General features: G+C 43.9%; 1 protein-coding gene across 1 annotated transcript in view; it reads right to left on the reverse strand.

Moving 5' to 3' along the window:
* Positions 1 to 19,897, reverse strand: part of fam222aa (family with sequence similarity 222 member Aa) — a 46,111-nt gene extending 26,214 nt beyond the window's left edge. The window contains exon 1 of the mRNA XM_051422473.1: positions 18,977 to 19,897. The gene's annotated coding sequence lies outside the window, so the exon portion shown is untranslated. The remainder of the gene's footprint in view (positions 1 to 18,976) is intronic.
* Positions 19,898 to 21,012: the final 1,115 nt, after the last annotated feature.

A 21,012-nucleotide genomic window follows, 5' to 3' on the forward strand; every position in this document is an offset into this window, starting at 1 on the left:
GTGGTTAGGGTAGATTGGGATCTAGGTTTGGTTTAAGGTTTGTTAATTCAAGTGAGGAATACGGGACCCTCACTCTGCACCTGCCTCTGCACTATGGATTCATAACATACTCGGCTTCCTAGTATGATTTTGAAATGTAAAAATGTCTCCACATATTTCCAACATTGTAGCAGGCTTGTTGCTCATCTTCCGTGGCTGCCCAAGCTACCGTGGAAAACAATGCATTTTCCACTGCAGTCTTTGGAAACAACCAGAGACTGCAATTCTCTGAAGTATTACATGTGCAGCTTTTGGTAGGGTTTACCGAAGGATCAGTTATGTAAGTCTCTGCATACTGCTCTTTTTACACCTACACTAATAGATGAGAAGTGTACGGGGGCAAACAGTAAGCTAAGCCCTGATTAGCCTGACCCTGATATCAGTTGATCACGTGGAGTTTACAAACAAGTGCCCTGTGCTTATATGGGTTATGTGACGGTGCAAGAAAATTCAAGTTTACCATATCTCTAATAGAGTATTTGCTAAGTTAATTAGTGTGCTTTCTTGAGCTATTTCAGAGGTCATAGTAACAGTGGATGAACATCTTTACAAAGCAAATATTTGCATGATTAGAATGTAATTCAGAAATGTTTGTGTGTTATACTACAGACTTGATAAAATGAGGAAAATGTTAAGATTTTATGTAAGAACCAGACTGCAGAAACTGACAGAGAAGACCCCAAAATAGGTGATGAGGACTGAGATATATTCACAATAAAAGAGGCTAAAATGAGCATGAAAAACAATTTTAATTGAAGTCAACTTTAAACTCATTAAGCATGAAGCTCAAAGACACTGTACAATAAAAAAAACAACAGTCTAAATGCATCGCACGTCACAAAACATAAAATTGTTCATTTCTAGGTTTAAAAAGCGGCATTTTTTTTATTTATTCATCAAAATGAAAACTGAGAGCAGTAAAATGTAAAACACAGCTACCTTTCACCAACTAACTCATAGCCGTGTTTCTAATTTGAATTAAAGTTGTGTATCCTGTGCACTAATCAACCTAATACGCGCCTGCAATCCCACGCTGGGAGAGTCCCCTCAGTAAAGTCTGTTCCTTTCCAGCACAGTGCAACCAAGGTGCTCTTACAACATGACTGAGCCTCTGTGCTCCTGCTGATGCCAGCCAGGGAGTTTGAGCAATGAGAGCGTGGCTTAAGATTGTCAGACAAACCACAGGGGAAACACATCCTCTTCTCCTCTTATTGCCTCAGCCTTTGTTGAATTGTTTTGTAAGGCAGCAGCATCAGTTGTCATCTAATACCACTTTCACACAGAAACCCTGTGAATGTTGTGACATATTGAACAGATGTGAAGCGTCGCTGTGGAGTTTATACTAAACTGTTGATAACAGATACACCAGAGGAATGCTGTTAATTGAACACAAATTTGGCTGCATTAAAAACTAAATATCCTTGGAAAAAAACGGATTTTTTTCACGATTTTTGCTGCAGTTGCAACCGCACCAGGCAGGACTCTCAAACATAAATCACAAACCCTCCACAGTAACTTCAGCCAAATGTGAAAAATGAGCTGTGCTTTCTTGGTTTTCATGCTAGGATTTATATTTTCTCAGTAAACCTTATTACACACCATTTGTAAAGCATTGTTGATATTGCAAAATTTCTTATCCCAATGTGACACAATCCTTTATTGTCCCAGACAGGTCCATTCACGGCTTAACACAACAACAATAAAACAAGGGTTCTTTTTTTTCCTCAACCCATCCTACGGTGGCTCACTTGAATATTCAAACAGTGTTCATTGTCTTTTTGTGTTTTGTTCATTGTTTGTTGTGCTGTCATTCCTCAGCTTGGCTCCTGAACTTCAAAGAAAGGCTTATGTCAATTTATGATGAAATGGAGTGAGCAGGCGAGAGAAAAGAGGGAGGGAGAGAGAGAGAGAGAGGGAGAAAACCTTCACGCAAAATGGCCCTGCCTCGAAATGTATGCTTATTAATGGATGTTCAATAAATCAATGGAATATAATTAAATTCAAACAATGTGATTTCTTCTCTCACTTGCCGAAGCCTGACTCCAAACACGGCTCTCTGCAGGGCCTAAGGTGACCCCAATTCCCATGGTCCAAAAGACAACTCTGCCGTCTTTCACTGGAGGGTGTCATAGATCCAATAGCCAGTCATGCATAACATTAGTGTGTTGTGAAGCCCACAAGGCAATCAAATGGTGCACCGTTGAAATGTTGACATTGATCTCATTTGATATATCTGAAGTGTGACAAAGCCATTTTTGCACCACTGGATATTGAGGACTATAAAAGAGAGGATGACACTAGTGCTCACAGCTAAAGTTAGTTGGGAGAGGAAGCCGGCATTCTTCTCCACATATTTTCTCCTCAATGCAGTTTCCGTCACTGAGACTCAGCAGCCTTTCCCTTTACTCCATAATGTGTGCTATCCAGCTGTTGTCATCCTGCTCCCTCTGAAAGCTGGCCCTGACCATGCCAGCAGAGAGAATCCAATTGGACAGAGTGGGAGGTGAGGCTGCAGTTGGTAATCACCTGCTGGCTAAAGGCACAGATGGCACAAACACCAGCAAGATGTTCGTGCAGCAGCAATCCAAGAAGTCTTTCTGACAGGCCGACAGACAAACACAGAAACCTGAGAAACCCACAGCAAGCTGAGGAATTACATGCATGCAGATTTGATGCAGAAACCTGGCAGCCTGGCAGCCTGGCAGCCAGTGAGCTACCTGAGGTGCAAAGAGTTAAAGCATCGATCCCTGGTTTTCACAGACAAGGTCTTGGTGTCACTGCTCAATGATTGGGGAAAGTGAAAAAGTGGGCAGGTTGTAATGATTTAAAATGGTAGATGCTTTCCATGACAAAAGCAACCCGATAAGGGCTCCTGTTATCAGCGAGTTGACCAGCCACGGAGAGAATCAAGAAGCGAGGTCATCGCGGAGATAACGGCATATGTGCAGACTGATTATCTCTTCTCTCTCAAGGATTTTTGATACATTTCATTGCTCCTGTGATTTATTTGGTAGACCAAAAGACTTGCTTTCTGTTTCAGGACTCAGAACTACACTTCAAGGAGAACACGGTCGGTGTACAGCTGTTCAAATTTACTTTTGAGCTGCCATGACATTAAATCTTCTGACACACTGGAGACAGTCAATTTGAGTTTCCACCAGGATTAACAGAAGATATATGCTGATACATTTAACCACAACAGTTTGAGCGAACTGTCACTGAAATCAGGTGCAAAGCCTGTTAGCTTTTCTCCCTGAGCTCTAGATGAAGGAAGTTGGACGAAGTCATTTAGTTTATTGATGTTGCTTGCAGAGATTTTTTATGGTAGTCAAGGCTCCCAACACATCAAACATATCAGAGTAAAAATGCCCCGGAGACATCCCTCTTCCTGAAGACTCCCCAGCAGATGAGCTCCTTCTGCTCTGTGTGTTACTGCTCGGTGCCTTGGTTTGTCCTTCACAAGAGACAGGTAACACTGCCAAGACCCAGTAATTAGTGCAGATGGAGACTGTAATACTCTCTTCCCCTCCCTGCAGAAATGCCAAGGGAGGCAATCTATAAATTCCTGCATATTAATGCAATTTAAAACCACTCCAGACACCTTGCTGGAGGCAGGTGATAAAAAGGTGAAAGGCAGACTACCAGGCACACAGCTGCTGATATGTCGGTGACATCAGTCCTGTCTCAGCAACTTCCTGACACGACACCCCCAACACACACTCACATGCACACACACACACCAAAATAACTTGATAATCTATCTCCTTTCTCAGAAAATGCTCTCCAAATCCTGACCTTAGGCCTTACAACTGAGTCTCTATCAATAATTAAATGGTAATCTAAAAACCCATTTTAGTTGGGTCATCTTTCTGAGCCATTGTCCCTGCTTCTCTTCCTCCTCCATCTATTTTTTCCTCTTTCTGTAAGATCTAGTTAGAGATTCCATTAGCATGAGAAAGCAGGCTGGTAATTGTCTTCACCCTACTGAGTGATCCCTGGATAGAGGATTAGGCAGAGAGAAAGCCCTATTTCAACTCGGAGCACAGATGCTGCCCACAGCCACCCACTCCAGATTAGATTAGACTGCAGAGGGATGAAACCAACCGGTAACTTCAAGCAACATTAAACAGGAAGCGTGGACAGGAGGTTAAAACCAATAAACTTTTGTTCACCTTTCACCAGCAGCTGTGACCCCATTGTTTTCCTTTTTTTCCCCTCTTCTGTTTTTGGAAATTTTCTTTTTAATCTACTAATATGCTTTTCTGCTGAAAATAGGGATTGGAGGAAGGCAGCTTATAATTTTTTCTCTCTCTCTGATATACACAGAGTATTTAGAGCTGAATCTCCCTAAATCATCCCCCTGGGCCACCCTGTCCGTCACTAATCTGCCCGCCGCCACCCACTCATAAGGAGGTGTCACATTTCTGGCACTCCTCCACAGGATAAGCACTTCAAACACCAGAGCTTCTCCTCTTGACCTTTCCACGGAGATGATCGATTAAGACCCATGGATTTATTCCATAAACAGGCAACCATTACATCAAAAAGGCAAGGAATTTACCTCAGAGGCATAACTTAAGAATCGAATATAAGCTTCATGAGGGTCCCAATTTTTATTGGCTTTTTCAATCCTCTTCTTGCAGCACATTAATAAGCAGAGAGCCTTTTCGGGGGGTTTTGGTATCTGAATCACTGCAGTTCTCTACGTGTAATTATTGAAGCAAGTCAAAATGACAACAGAGTGAAATTTAACTGCTATCTGTACTCCATAAAACCTGTGGTGCATAAAAACTGTTTAGCTCACTCCCTAGCTAGAGTAGGACACAAAATGACTGATAAGTAAAACAGTGCAAATACGGTTGCTTTGTTAAGAACAGCACACATACTGTGGAGAGTCTTCACTCTGCTCTCTACCTGTCCAGGAAACTCTGAGGGGTAAACCAAGGAGTACAGAGGCCAGTAAAAGGTCTGCTGCTCGCTTGCTGCATGAGCCATTAAGTTACAACACTGCAGGCTTCCTGTTTTCATGCTTGAACACCTTCTACATGCTTTCAGCAAGGACAAGACTAAACAATCTCGAGTGAAACACCAGGGAGGAGAAACCAGAGAAGACAAAGAGTATTTCAGCGACAGAATGCTTTAAACCACAACAAATCACATGTTGTTTCGAAATCCCATTTGTGAAAGTTAAAACAGGAAATATAAAACCAGTTTCATTTCACCCGAAAAGGGGAGATCTCCCTCTGTGGAGCCCGACCTACTCCTCCTGTTTATGATCACAGTGGCCAGCAAGCTCTGCTTCTGCTCTGAGGGACTCCTGCTCTATGGTAATCATATCATATTTGAATAATGAGGCAATACCACCACTCCTGCCGCCCATTCCCTCTGCATCCTTGACTGGACTCTTTGATAGACACTAATTCTAGCTCCATCTATAAAGCTCCTCTCATGCATTTTTAATAGAATCTATTACTTTAGGATTAAATTATAAAAGACTGTCCTCCTTAAATTTTTAATAGTTTGCATAATTGGTATCAGGGCCTGAATGCGAACCATAAAAACCCAGTTTGTACAGGACTGCGCTGCGGAACGAGCCAGACAAAACCACACAGCACCACTGCACAAAAATGACACACATGGCACGCCACTATCACAGACAAGCACACATCTGCACACACTCGTGCACGCCCATGCGAGCAAGGCCATTATGGCTTTGGGTTCATTGCCGTGGAGAATAAGGTGGTGTGAGCTCAGCACTGTGAATGAAGGGGACAATAAGGTCAGGGACCATGAGAGCTGCTTTTGGCTGCTGAGCTCCTGCAGGAGCCTGAGGCAGGAGGAGTCACCTGATGGAAACAGGAGACATAAACCAGGTGTCCACAGACACCTGCTGCCGCTGATGTCAACTGCAACCACAACACTCACCGGGGCAAACAGCAAAAACTACTTAGCAGGTTTACAGCTTTCCTTTGTCCCCGCAGTCAGTGATAACTATGTTCAGTCAGCTTAAATGGAAATGTATTTCCTCCTCTGTTCCAGGTTCCAGGCAGATCAGCCATGAGTTAAATGTCAACGGCACTCTCTCACTCTCACTGTCTGCATCTCCAGCTCAGCTCCTTCCAATAACAGACAGAGCATACAGGAGAGCAAATGTGTCTGTGGCATCTCCTCTAAACTAGAGCCCCCTTAGAAATCTATGCACGTCACCATCCCCCAAATTAGCACCGCAGGGACACCCCCCTTCACCGCCCCCGCCTGCTGGCGGCAGCTCTTTGGCATATCTGTACCGGGGAAAATATTTCACACTGTATGAATTATTAAGTGCAGGGCCAGTGCTAAGCAGTGTGGAGATAGACCAGTTATTCACAGCTCTATTGGGACGGATGCGTCGGAAACCCGGGCCGCTCGCCTATCAGATCGTTTGTCACGAGCGATAGACAATTTACAATGAGAGAGTTTTTCAATTTATTCATTCTGCTGTCACAGCAGTTTTCTACCTCCACTCATTCCACTCAACAACCCCCTCCTCCTTTAACTCTGTCTCGTCTGGTGAGGGGGCTCCACGCCTGAACCAACCGCCTGCTTCTCTGTCTGATACTGTTGCTCACTTTGTCTTTTCTCAGCCGGAGGAGAAAGGTGGAGGTGAAAGACTTGTGCAAAAGACATGAGGAGAGTGGATCCTGCTACTTTAATCATCTTAACTGAGGTGAGGGTTCGGGACATCCTGTGACAGCTGAGGGGTTCAGGCCCCAGTGGTGAAGCTGTGGCTGTGTGATAAAGGAAAAGAACAGGAAACAAGTCTGATGAGGGTGCCTGGCTGTGCCTCTTTAGGACTAAGCTACTGGCAAGAAAGAACAAACCAGAAGGACCACCCCATTGGATAGAAATAAAAAGAAGAACAGCAGCTGGCATTATTTACACTGTTAAAAGCAAGTTAAGGCATGGGAGAGAGAAAAAAGCTTATAAAAGCCTAGACATGATAAAGATTTTGAGAACTATTTGAATCTGTATTGCTATAAAAGATAAAATCATTCCAAACACAGGTTTCTCTTTTAGGTGATGGGAATTGTATTCAGGAGAAAGAAAAGGATCCTAGAGGGCAGGATCCTGCTTATTTTCACTTAAGGGAAATTGCCAAATAACAACTCCCACACAGATAGACAGAGGACCTCAGCACAAACGTCTGGCAGACTGCAATTTCAACATTAATTACTGAAGGTGAACCAGCAGTCAAAACAGCCACAGATTTGTTTTTTGTTCACAAATGCTCTCTGTGAAAGAGAACGAGCCACGGAACAGCCCAGCCTCAACAGCCTAAGCAGCGCTCTTACACTATTTCAAGAGATGGGAACTCAAATTTATGAGAGACAAAACACAGATAATGTTTTTTCCCCGTTTTAAGCTCAATATACAAGAGGAATAAAAAAAGGCATCAGCAGCTTTGTTGGTCTAAATACTCAGTGAGAGCAGTTTGACCTGTAAAGCAGCCCAGAGTGTTTCTCTATCTGTGATGTCCTTTGAAAGCCTGACGCAGACGGGTTGCACTGAATAGGCCTTGATGTGAAAGGCAGAGATGTTAGATAAATGTCCTCACAGCCAAGGCCTCTGCCCTCTTCCTGATGATGCATTCTTATACTCAAATACCCACTCCCCCTTTACACACACACACACACACACACACACACACACACACACACAGAAACACAGAAACACAGACACGCAGTGCCAACAATCCCACTGAGGGCAGCATTTGTTTGGGGACAAGGTGACCCTGTTGCCTAGGGGCCTGTGAACAGGCACAATGAAGGCCTCTCATCCTGCACACACCCAGCCGGCTGTGTTGGGCTGATGACGGGTGGAGGGGTGGGGTGTGAGGGGCATCACAACACCCTGCTACTGCAGTTTTAAAACCCTATTCAGGAAGCCCCCTGAGATAGCTCCTTTCACACCCTGCACAGACGGAGCAAAATCCCTGCTTGTTACCCAGAGTCACGCAGTCAACAGATGGAGCAGCTATTGAGTGAAGGATCGCGCCGGCAGAGGCGGCTCCTCATCCATCCCCACTGGAAACAATGGGGCAGCAGGTCAAGAGTGCCGTCTCCAGGAGGTGGGGTCAGGGAGGAGGGGCATGCTTCAACACAGCCGAGCTATGCGAGCGCTTTGAAACTGGAGGAACTGAGAGAATCTTTTTTGGAAGATAGGCAGAGGGGAGGAGGCTCATGGCTGCGTGTGAGGCGCTCGGGCTGGTTTGCGGGGATCAGACTCAGGTGGAGGGAGCCTGTGTGTGAATCTGGGACAGCAGTGTTTGTGTTTAACCTGCAAACAAGAACAAAAAGACATCCCTGTGTGCACACACTTGCATGTTCAGAGGAAACACAGACTCGCGGTTAAGCACGCATTTCTAGCACCAACTGTTAGACACTCGCTCGTCTTTGTGCACAAAAAGCTGCACGTAAAGCACAGAGAACTTCATTGTTGATAAAAAAGCACTGCAGTGAGGCTGTATACACAGAGAGTACAGAAAACCTTTACCACTGCAAAACAGTTGCAGTGCCCTGAGGACATTTTTAATAAAATACTGAAGTGGATACACTTTAAACCCGTGTCAAATATTACACAAGCAGGCTACAAATTGTTCTAGTTAGTAAAGCACAAAATTAAAAAAAACACTGCTTTACTTCACAGATTCTTTATTTTCCAAACTCTCAATGTCTCAATGCAGCAGGATCAAGTGAGATTACAGGGAAGTGCCAGACTAAAGCCTATATAAATAGTGGCGTTATATTGTTTTGAAGTCATTATTAATGGATTGATTTGCTGTGTTTTCAAAGTGGAGGAGCAACTGTGAGTCACAGAGGATGAACAACCATGCTCAAACGCTCATGCGTGTGTGCATGCACGGGTGCATGATCACACAGATGATCACAAAGCAGTCGTAGCTCCCTGTAGGGGAAAGTATATCAATTTCCATTGACCAGCAGTCTTGCTATCATGTGGCTCTGACCTAGGAGTCAATTAGTCATCTAGGTTGCCCTGCCTCACCAGGTTTCCATGGCCAGAAACGAGACAAAGACATGTGGAAGGTATATAATGACCCCATAACTTCAGTACCTTGAAATAGCATAAATATCCCCAACTACTGAGATACCAAATACAGCTGCCACATGTTCCTCATACTTGAAAGGTTTGGTTTATGGGGCAATTTTGCATAGGAAAGCACTCATTACAAAGCAGAAGGTGTCAGGAGCATTGCAGCAATTCTCCATTAACAACCACTTGACAAGAAAGTACAAAGACTCAAAAAAGACTTCCTCCCACTTGGGAAATGTTCACAAATCACACCTAATTAAACACAAAAGCCGAGTCCATGAAATCAGGGTGCAGAAAGCCTTTTGAAAACAGAGGCGAGATACGTTTTTCTGAGTCGTAAGAAACATACGTTTGAGCAAGTACGCTGTCATTTCATACGGGTTTGTGTCTCCCTGACACAAACTGTCAGTTAAGTACACTGGGACAAAGGGTTGAGCTGCTATTCTTCTTTCTCTAGGTCACATCACAATATATCAATGGTTTGCTATTTCAGAATATGCCGCTGTTATGCAGTTTGAGCCCAGAGTGGGGGAAAAAATACAAAATAAAGCTATTCCAACCATGCTGAAAGGGATCAATAAGTGCATAGAAAAAGAAAATGGCCATAAACACAGAGGCTTTTATTCAGAGTGCCACGATGCAGATGAAAGCACAGAATGCACCTGGAGAGCAAAGCTGAGAGCGGCAGAAGACAAGAGAGCCCACAGAGTTATCAGGCGGGGCCAGAGAGCACTGGCTATATTCAGACCTCAGCACCATCTATCTCCACAGCAGCTATTAGATTTCTAATATTGTTGGTTTTAAGGAGGCTCAGCTTTCCTGCCACAATGAGACAGATTCAGCCCCAGTTGCCCCCTTTTCCCTTTCAGTGTGGTCTCACAAGGTCCTCTCGATTTTCTGCAAACAATACTGCTGGGCTGCGGCCCTTATTTAAAAGATTAATAGGATGCTGTCTTGGCAGAGAAGCAATCAGTGAGGTTTCTGTGACAGCAGAAAAAGTGTGAAAACAAGGCAAAGAGGAGAGACCATTGTCACGGTTACCAACTGGCTGCCGCAGCTCAATTGAGATAGCTGTGGCTTTCAAGCCCAGCTGTCAATCACAGCAGCAGGCATCAATGGGGTAAATTTGAATGATAAAACGATAAGTCATGAGCAGGCGATTTCCCTGTCATCAGGACAGGGGCTGTTTGAGTGTAACTCACTATGGGTGGAGAGATTTCACTGAAGCCATATGGAATTTGGTTCTGCCTCGAGTTGCTGGCTTCACCCCTCAATCATGACAGAATGTGTAATCACCAAATGTCTTCCTCTCAATCCCTGTTACAATTGGCAGCACAGTGCTGTCACTAGAGATGTGGGAACAAAATGGAAAGCTGACTAAAAGACAAGCTTTAAGTGACACTTAATTTGAGATACCCAGGCATTCTCTCAGCTCCAGTAAACAGGATCCATCAAACTTCGCCCAGAGCCTGTATGAGTCTGCAGCTGTCTGTGGGGAGAGGCACAGTATGCCTGAGAGGCCCTCAGTTACCAAGAGGACTGATGAAGAAATCAAGTCCTTTAAAAGTTCCTAAAAACAACAAGAAGAGGCACAGGAACCATTATGACACTTTTAAAGAGCAAATTTTCATCTCATCCATGTCTACAGCAGCACTCAAAGCGTTTCCTCTTTTAAAGACAAGCCCACCAAAAAAAAGAACATGACAGAAGCTAATGACAGCCTCAGAGAAGACGACAGTGAGGGTAAAAAAAAGAATTAAAAAAACACAAGCGAGCTGGTGAAGAAGTAAGAGAAAAACACTGAACAGCTGCTTTCTCCCTTCTTCCCTTTGCTCATCCTAGGAGAGAGTCCCATGCGATCTCACTGATCCTAGTTTGTGGCTGACAGAGGGGACCGCAGCTCTGTTCAGCTCCCCACTCACATGGCTCTGTGCCCCCCCTGCCGCCCACCTCACCGTCACTCCGCTGCCAGGAGGAAAAGATGGTGGGGAGGGGGAGCGGGGGGCTACATCAAGGAGAGACTCTCCCAGTGGGTTCTCGTCAGTTCCAGGCCATTGCACCTTGCTCGCTGGGATTTTGTTTACACACACACGTGCATGCAACACACACACACACACACACACACACACACACACACACACAAATATCCATGCAGAGGCAGATGACTATTAATGGATACGATAATGTGGTGTTTTTTCGGCATCGCAGTCACATGTTTTATTTTTAAGAACTGTTGTGATAATACGAATCGCTTCAGTAACAGATAGCTGTAAGTTGGTGACAAAAAAATAACAGTGTGATGCCTCGCAGAGCTTTTTTAAGTGGCACAGGAGCAGATAACGTTCAATCAAAACCCAGTGATACGGTTGATACGGTCAGCGGTAATGTGCAGCCAAAAGGCCTGACACACTTCCCTGGTCTTTGGGGACGAGCAGAGAACGGCAGGCTGCCCTTGTGCGTTCAGTCTCTACAGATGTTGCCTTAGAGAGCGGCTGACTGGCTGGCTGCGGTGACAGCTGGACAGCTGTTCCTATAGACGCAGCCACAGAAGCATGCCACAGAGATGGGGGTGGGGGATACTGTTGTATGTTTAGTTTATCTGTATGAAGTTCCCAGGACGTGCATAGCTGTCAGTTTTAGCAATGGTGCATGAGCCTGGATAAGGAAAGATGGCACTGAACAGGATATGGAGAGAAAGCACAGATGGGTAACTATCAGACACGGCTCACATTATTTGAAGAAGCTCCAATAACAAAAACAATTTTTTTTGGTAAATTGTAATTTGTCTATCCATAAATGAACAGTCTAACGCAACACCAACTGGCTACACTGGCATAAGTCAAAACATTTCATTTGATCCATGAGGTCTGTTTCAGCAGCCATTACTTTTTTCTTTTTTTTTTTATCATCATAAACAAGTAAAAGTTTAATATGAGCTTCACAGGCAATTTCAAATTAATTTTTTACTTCTTCATAAAAGAGGGGAGGAAAAAAAATCTATTTTCAAAAGCAGAGAGGATAATTGGCTGAGCATTAAAACGACTCTGGACTCTGTGCCAACATTAGTGGCTGCTGGTGATGAAAGGCAGTTTAAATTGGGGTCATGTTCAGATATTATACCTTTATCCTGCCACTTAAAAACACAGTTACCTAGAATTATAAAGACACACCGGAGAACAGAGCAGATTTAAGACAGCCTATAGATTTAACGTCTTGACTGAGGAGAACGATTCGAAAAGAACAGTCGAAAAGGAATTGAAATGTTGGAAAACACTCAGCAGTATTAAATGTTGTCACCTGCTGAATAAACACACTGCAAATCACGAGTTAAACAGCTTGGATTGACGCCAGTCACTTCTGCCAAAACTCTCATTTTTCCTAAGCAGGCCGGGCTATTCATTATGCCACAAAAGGTCAGCAATTTGTTCAACTCAATAAAAATGTTAATAAAACTAAGAGCTCACAAGAAGAAGCACTCATAGCCTCTGGTCGCTCATCAAAAAACAGGAATATGTGAACATTTGTGCTTGTGCAGATGCATCTATTTGAATGCATAGTTGCCACTGCAGCATTGCGTAGGTCAAAAGTTGCACAGCAGTAGCTATCTAGCAGGAAATATAGCTTTGGGCTTTGGCCTAGTCGTAATCCCGGTCAAACTCCACCAACTGCTCAACAGAGAGCAGATATAAACACATGCTGACACATACACACACACACACACAGTTCTGCAACCTGCAAAAACCAGGAGTTGATAAGCAGCCCCCAAAAAAAAAAACCCACCACCAACACACATACCTAAACCTCCACTTCCACCTCGCACCCTCAACCCACTCTGCTAAATAAATGAAAAGACCCATTAGGCAGATTTCAAAGGACGGCAGTGGGTTTATAATTATATATGAAATCTTTTAGAGGAAAAAAGTGATTACTCTGGATGCAAGTCTGGAAGTGGGTGGGGGTGGGTTATTGCTAAGCAACCAGTCATTATCCTCCAGAGTGGAGCGAGGTGACCGGCCATCCGTCTAACTCCGGTGGCTTGCCTGGCTCCTGTGCAAACCCCCCCCCCCCCCACCCCTTTTCCTCCGCCACTCTCTCTCCCTCTTCCTCACTCTCTCTCTCTCTCTCTGCCGTCTCCCCGTCCGAATACAAACAGAGATAAAGAACGCTGCAATCGCTCTTGACACACAAATAGGTTAACACAATAAAGCCGGCTTTGCCTGGCTCACTCGAGGGAGGAAAGCAATTCCAGCAGCAGGCAGGAGGTAATAAAACAGGGCTAGGAGTGTGTGTGTGTGTGTCTGTGTGTCTGTGAGTGTGTGTGTGTCCATACATGTCCTCATGTCAATGTTCCTATGTTTTTGTATGTGAGTGGAGGCAGGCACACAGAAGCTCTTTGGCCTCAGGGCCTAATATCCCACAGATTTTCAACCCTTTCTGGACACAAATAATAACACAGGAGAAAATGACGGAAATTCCAGGCTACTCCTCCTTTTAGATTAAGGAAATGGCGGCTTTATATTAACAATATAGCTGACCTGGTCCATCCCTATACAAACAACGTTTCCTATGGGTCACATGCTGGCTCTCTTGTAAATGGTCTCCAGCTTGGTTAAAATTCAACAAGTAAATTGAATGAGTTTTATCTGTGCAAGCCGCAGCTTACTCTCCCTGATGCGGCTGCCAGGCCTGGCAATGAATGATAAAAATCTCCAGAGTTTTATTAAATCGTGTTGCATTCACGCTGAACTCAGGAAAATGGTGAGGTGGCTTCTGCAATTACAATCCAGACCAGACAACATTGTTTTCTCCAGTCAGTGGAAATTTCATTACCTTACAGCAACCGCCTTAGAATTGGGTAATAGCCTCTTTTTGTCACAGACACAAACCGTCTGTGGGAGGTGCGACACCCCATAAGTGTTATCCATTTGCAACAATATGCATCTAGGCGGTAACAGTCTGGATGCTGGTCAGCATAATGTGCACTGTTATTCAGTGATATGGAGGAACTGAATGGAGAAAATAGCGGTCAATAGCTAATTCCTGGATTGGCTGTAGTGTAACCAAAAGCATTGAACTTTAATACATCCATGCAGCTGACGTATCACCCCTCAGGCTATTATGGACAGATGACGCAGGTCACATCTCTCGCATTGTCAGTAAATAGAGAGAGGGAAAGTTTTCCTGTGGAGACACTGAACAGTGAAGAAACCCCAATTAAAGCTTCTGGAAAAGTTTCTCACATTTAGGTCATACAGGATAGCCATTTGTAAGTGTCAATCAATTCGCCTGCTTTTTACCCACTGTTCCTTCTACCAGGTAATCAAACAGCAGAGATGTAAAGTGGTGGCCATTGTCAACAGGGAATAAATTACCAAAGCATGAACAGAAAACACCTTATCTGTCTGATGTATTTCCTGCTTCTGCAGAAAGCTACAAAGCCCGAGGGAGAGCAGTCAACCAAAATGCAGGGAGATGGAGATTAGGATGATGTGCAGTTCCTTGTTCCATTAAAGTTTGATCTTCCTCAATAGCCGAGGAGAATCAGATATCTCCCATTCAAGATTAAAGTACACCAGCATAGAGAGAGAGATTAATCAGAGGCCTGCATGAGATAAAAAAAACAGCCTTGCTTCTGGCATGGAAAACAGTGGCAATAAAGAGTTCAGCTGATAATGTGAAACATGGCGAGGCACAATAGCAAATCAAACAGCATGTACGGGCCTCCAAAACAAATCAAAGCGCCGACTAGACTGCGATACAGTGACTGAAGAAGTACAGCAGGGGCTGATCTGATAGTAACCAAGGCCTTCATTTTATTACTGGTTAAGGTTGAGGAGGGCACACAGAGGATTTTCCCATGTTGCTCACTGTCGCCAGGCTCTCATTCCCTCTCCTCCTCCTCTCCTTGAGATCAATGGCGCTGGGGTGATTTCACAGCAGCCTGCACTGTCACCCAGAACAAATCAATGTGACCATGAGGAAGGCAAGAGCGGCATTGTTTTTAAGGAGAGCAAATTCGCTGTTGGAGAGCTTGTCAGATTTGCTTTATTCTCTTTCTTCCCCCAAGAACACTTTGGAAGGAGCATGCCTCCCCTCACTTTTCTGGCTGGGTTATGGAGCAAACTATAAACTCCACCGCACTCAGCCCTTCTTTACTAGTGTACTCATTAACTGCATATAAACTGCACAGTTCCTGTTGACTATATTTCACATGACCAAGAGCATTTTTAAACAAAAAAAATTGACTAACCGGCCTGACCTTTTCCAAATTAAAAGGCTATACATTAACCCTGTGGCCCGGTGAGACGTGACTTCCATTCAGTCTGACAGTGGGTGAGAGGGGAAGAGAGGGAGGAGGTCGGAGGATCATCGCTGTCCATCATGCGTTAAGTGGCTGCAGATAACTCTGATGAAGAGCTGCCAGCGTCTACCATGGCAGCAGGTCAGATCACATGAGCAGAGTAGTGGTCAGGTAAAACCTTTCAACACAGCCAAAACATGAGGAAATCATCGGTGGAGTAACAAGCAGAGAACCACACAGCATCTCGCTACCTCTCATCAGAGGCACTGCAGGGGTGAATGTATGCAATCACATGCCTGTAGTCTATTTTTGTGTAGCTACAAACAAAAACATGCTTGAATTGAAATGCTTAAAGCCCCTGTTTAGGAGAACAAGATGCCCGCACTCAGTGTATCCCTGTATCACTGTATAAGTGGAATTTCATGTGGCCATCTCACTATTAAACAGATATAACTCACAGGCACCTGGTCAATAACACTGGGACAGCGGGTGTACAGATGTATCATATATAGCTGATTTGAAAACTGAGAACCAGACATTCGCCAGGAGTGACCCTGAAGCTGAAGAGTCTGCGCTTGACTATTTGACCCCGACATTGTGGAATAATCAAGAGACCGGGAAGAAAATGAAAGAAGAGCTAATAAGACTGAGGGTCAATCATCCAGCAGTAAAATATAGTGTGCAGTTTGATGTATTGTAGCAGCTGAGGCAACAATGTCAAGCCGAAATAACTTTCTACCTGCACACTAAATACACAAACAGAACCTTCCCTATTAATCCTGCCTGTACATTTAATGTCATCAACACTGTCATCTGTGCTGGAAACTGAACTCTTCCACCTATATTCATTCAAACTGACTGGATGAAGGGTGTGTTTCTTTCTCCGCAGTCATTTGTATTTGTAGTGCTTTTGTTTTATGTAGCTTTCTTCGTGCTCTGTCTCCACATCCTGATGTGAAAGACAAACCTCGCTGCCAGGACAACAGAGTTTATATTAAATCATGTAATATACAAGAAAGGGCACGTCTCTTTTGTTTGCCTGCACATGAAAAATGTTAAAACAAAGACTGTTAGAGAGTTTTCCTGAAGTGAAACACTTTGATCAGGTATCTAATGAGCTGCTGTTGACATGGCTTTGAGAGAGATGTTCCTTTAAGTGTCCGATGATATTTCCGAGTAAGAAGCTTCGTGCTTTTCTAAGACCTCAGCTAATCTAGGAGCTGTTGTCTTTTCTTTGACAGGAGAAGAAAAGGTTTTTCATTATTACTCTGATCTGCAGTACATTTCTTCTATAAATGGAGTTTGTGGACAGTAAATCTGTTTTAAAAATGTTATTTCATTTGTGTGAATAAAAGAAAAAAAAAAAAAAAGCACTTTCATTAATAGAGTCCACACAAGAATGGACATGCTTAGCTTAGACACTTCAGGGGTGGGCAGATCTTAAGTAACACGTGCACACACACACACACACACACACACACACACACACACACACACACACACACACACACACACACACACACACACACACACGTCTGTATCTACTATTTTAGTCATCTTAAGTGCCAAAATGAGTTTTGCTGCCTCTGGGTAGGTGTTGAGACAATCAAACCATGCAGGGATTAAAAAAGATTAATACACAGTGCAGGAAATTAAACTTCAGCGACTTTAACGATATTCATGAGTGGAGCTCACTTATTCACTTCAGGCAGGCACTTTAATAAGCAAAGAATACAGTAAGGAACCCAAACGCTATCAATCAACCAAACTGATATGCAATTTGAGTTGCAAATTGATAAAAACGCCAGGCTCCTTTTAGTTAGATGCCAAAATATGTTCTCCACCTTCCAACTGTTGCCTGCATAAATGAGTATAGTAGATCCGATTTTACTTGAGTAATTTAAGTTTTTTTTTTTTGTTGCAGGTTTTCAATTTACAAAGCATCAATATTTTTTTTAAGATTATTTGTGGAATTTTGCCTTTGTGAGACAGTTGATAGTGGAGAGCAACAGGAAACATGTTGAAAGCCAAAGGAAGATGAAATGTGAGTAAAGTCTTGCAGCAGGACACTTGAAGGTCCAATGTTACAAAAAAAAAAAAAGATCTAACAGCAAGGCAGAAAATAAAGAGGCAAAACAAGAGCTACAAACTCCAAAAGGTAATTCAGTGACCTAGATATTAAAGCTTTTCTGCCATTTCGTTCTCCCTCGCCTTGTCCAACCATCATGTTGAGTTAAGGCAAGCATTATGCTGGGAAGACTATTTGTTTAGGTGAGGAGCAGCCGCAGAGCTAATATGAGCACAATTTGCTCAGCAGGTCACAGGCGCAGAGTGGAGGAAGTAAATGAGGCAGTTCTGCCCCCTCGGGTGCAGCCCCTGCCTCATACATCACTGGATGTTTTATTCAATACAGCCAGGAAGGCTCTATGGCAGGTGCCCTGACTGTGGGGGCGCCTGCCCTGCTGTAGGGGCCCATATTACATTCAGCGAGCTGCCTGTCTGCAGGGCTGCTGGAGAGAGAATGACTGGAGCCAGTGAGGAAGATAAATTTTGAGGATGCTTGTAGTCTAATGATAAAACATACTGTGTGCAGCCTTTTCACTGCACAGTCAGCATAATGTGCAAGCTCATTTATGTGCAGTGTGAGCGATGAAGTTAAATATTGCAAAGCAACCGCGGCAAACCATAAGGCTCAAAGTTCACAGGAGCCTAAACTTTATCAGCCAGCATCCATATTCAAATAAAACGTGGACAGTTACATTCAAGATAATCAGACTTCTCTATTTGCATTCAAGGCCTGGTCTGCAGGGGACACATTTGCTGAAGAATTCACAGGACAATGACAAATTGCCTCCAGACCTCAATGCAGCACAGAGCATCATCCATGTCGCCGAGCACAAAGTGAAAAGTTTTACAGTGTTACGCACACATCTCCATGAATTTTATGAGTTCCTCGACAAGGCTGTCACCATATGCAAAACACACTGTAAAGAGAGATTGTATATCATTAATGCTCCACGGTGAAAAATCACTAATTGCAGCAGACAGTGGACTCACCCTCCCCACACGCAGTGACGCACGGGGGCGTACAGATGAAAAATTCGCACCTTTTGCTCTGAGCCGCAACTCTTCATAGTCCCACATATTCCTGCCTGTGGTGCCTGCGGTGCAATACCCTCGACAATACACTTAATTGCTACCCATACTTGAAAAGACCAATATTACACATCAAAGCAGTTCCTGAAGCCATTCGGGAGCGGCTCTCTAACAAGTCGATTTTTACAACACTTCCTTTATTGTGGGTCACGCATGGAAACAAAGGGTTTAAATCTGAGACATCGTTATGTGAGCAGCATCCTGGGAAAAGGGAGCCTTTACAAACATTCGTTATTTTCTGCTGTTCCTCTATTTACCATCCCAAAAGGATTCAGCGAGTCTCTGACAGTAACTACGTTAATGGTTACAAAGAATGACCCGAACCATTCCGAATCTGCAAGACATCTGCAAGACTTAGAGGAAAAGAGATTTACCATAAAATATATTTACCATAAATTGCTCCGTAGTGCAGACTAGAACTCCATGCAGATCGTAGCATTCACTGACCAATCTGCCTCATACTTCTGTGGTCCAAATTAAAAAGGATTCATTCTGTTCTCCAAAATCCAGCAGCCGCTTTGTCGATGTCAGATGTTGATTAAGTTTATCCTCCTCTTTCGATGGTATGCAAATATACCGGTAACCCTGCGAATTAGATTCCACACTCTAGCCTCTAGCGTGCAAAGTTAATAAGCTTTGCCTTTTTTCTCGACTCGGCTGCCAATTTTTGTCGAGGGCAAAAGCGCAGGTCGGTAATTTCAGGAGCGTCCTCGGAAGGATTGCGCACCAAGTGCGCTTCGGGTTTTTAACGTTTAGCCTCCGGAACACAGTAAAAGGTCCTGGCTGCTCTTCTTCTCGTTAGTAGATACCTCCAAATAACAGAAGTGTTGATCGAAAGACTGGATGGTTGAACTGCTACGCAGTATTCCAAAATCCACCGCTGTTACGCATGGGTTTAAAGTGGTCCGCCTGCTCGCTATAGACGACCTCAGGTGAAATATATCATGCAAATGTTAGTAATATTATCTAGGCAATATTGTGTGAAGGTACCCTGAAAGAAATCAAGGCTGGGCCAAAGCAGCTGCCTGAAATATCCTAAACTGATGCGATGTAAAATCCCGGTGATCAGGCTCTGCTCCGTCCGTCACTTTCTCCGTGGTGTCGGCAGCCTCTCCGAGATGTCTTGCCTCCCGATTCAGACTCAGATTTCCAGCTGAGGCTGTGGAGTAACCTCGATAGCAATGCTCCGAGATGCTCTCTTTGGTGTATTAACCAAATAAGAAATGGTTACGTCTGAATAAAGAGCTAGCTGCTTCAGGCAGCTCCGGGATGCGGTCCTGCCCTTGTGCCGAGCTGCCGAGACTGACAATAACCCGGAACGCTGCAGACTGTCAGGCTGCACAGACCGCCCACCGACCAATCACTGTACTGAGGGAATAGAAACATTCCCACGGGTTGGCCAATCATCGGTAATTGAGGACTGTTACCATAGAGATGCTCGGCGTCCAAGCGTCTGAAACCACGTTGTTTATTCGCGGAAAAAGAAAAAAAAAAAACTGTCTGATATTAAATTGCCGTGGCAGAATGCAGATTGAGATCTTTAATCACTCTTTTATTCTTATTAGCAGCCTAGTTAAAGGTTAAAGGCAGCGTCCCTTAATGGGAAGACCTGGACTCAAACCTGCAGGCATCTGCCCTGCACTCCTGCCCTTGAGCAAGGCACCGAATCACGTCAAGCGGCGGGATTGCTGCTCTGTGGCTGATCTACAGGGAGACATGAAGCATTATTATGCAACCAGAATACAATTAACTGTGATAAGCATGCAAAATCAATCTACTGTTTATGAATTGGCGACTGTAAAATGCTATTTAACTTAATTGGTTTGAAACTCCTATAGGACAAATATTCCATGCAGATAATAAGCCTGGCAATAATATCAAAAGTTTGGCTGCTGTGTGATCATCCAGGTACAACCTCAGAGACACAGAGTTTATTGTCCTTTATGAGCTCAGATTTATTAAGTAATCTTACTGTGGGATGCATCACATGCACTTATAATGTCTCTGGAGCTCCTATAAGAATGCATAGGGTCGCCGGTGTACTTTAAACCCACTGACTACCTCAAAATGTTGAATTACCTCAATATATTTCAGCAAGACAGTCTTTTAAAAAAGTATGACATATATGTGACTGTCTACTTAACTTTGAAGAATTTCTTCACTGACACCTCCAGCTTATGAGTCACAGGAAACCTTGCAAAACACCTATTTTTGCAAAATGTCATTACAACAATGGGGAAGTGGAAGGTTTACTTTGACAGAGGCCCTTAGTATTCTTCTTCTTCTTGCCAACTGTGTCCGGTGCACACAGACCCCGGGACACACAAAGGCAGTACAAGCAATCACACATCATGGACTCTCATAATAAGCTGACGCTGGGAAGTGGGTGATGCAGCACTCAGCTTATGCCAGTGCTGATAAGAGCC

The sequence above is a fragment of the Dicentrarchus labrax genome, unplaced genomic scaffold, assembly GCF_905237075.1.
Source record: "Dicentrarchus labrax unplaced genomic scaffold, dlabrax2021, whole genome shotgun sequence".
Classification (NCBI taxonomy): Eukaryota; Metazoa; Chordata; class Actinopteri; family Moronidae; genus Dicentrarchus; species Dicentrarchus labrax.